Genomic DNA, 271 nt, shown 5'->3' on the forward strand with positions numbered 1-271 from the left:
AAAGCACAGAAAGGAAAAAGATCCACCCCATGACTCTCAGCCAAGAGGAAGGAACAACATGCAAAGCAACCACAAAAACAAAACACACAGTCAGGTTAGTAGTATGAAGAACAGAGCAAGCAAAAAAAAAAAAAAAAAAAAGATGCACTCTTGAGGTTATTCAAAGCCACATGTTGTTACAGCTCAATGCCAAGAACATTCTTCAACAGCTCCTCAGCTGGAGGAAGGATTCTTCATGCTCTGGATCGAGAAAAACAAAACCCTGCCTGGA

The 271-nt window shown here is 41.0% G+C and overlaps 1 protein-coding gene across 1 annotated transcript in view; it reads right to left on the reverse strand.

The window, feature by feature from the left end:
- Positions 1-271, reverse strand: part of PBX1 (pre-B-cell leukemia homeobox 1) — a 185,488-nt gene that overhangs the window by 9,253 nt on the left and 175,964 nt on the right. The window lies entirely within an intron of this gene.

This window comes from Charadrius vociferus, unplaced genomic scaffold (assembly GCF_000708025.1).
Source record: "Charadrius vociferus isolate BGI_N301 unplaced genomic scaffold, ASM70802v2 scaffold39, whole genome shotgun sequence".
NCBI lineage: Eukaryota > Metazoa > Chordata > Aves > Charadriiformes > Charadriidae > Charadrius > Charadrius vociferus.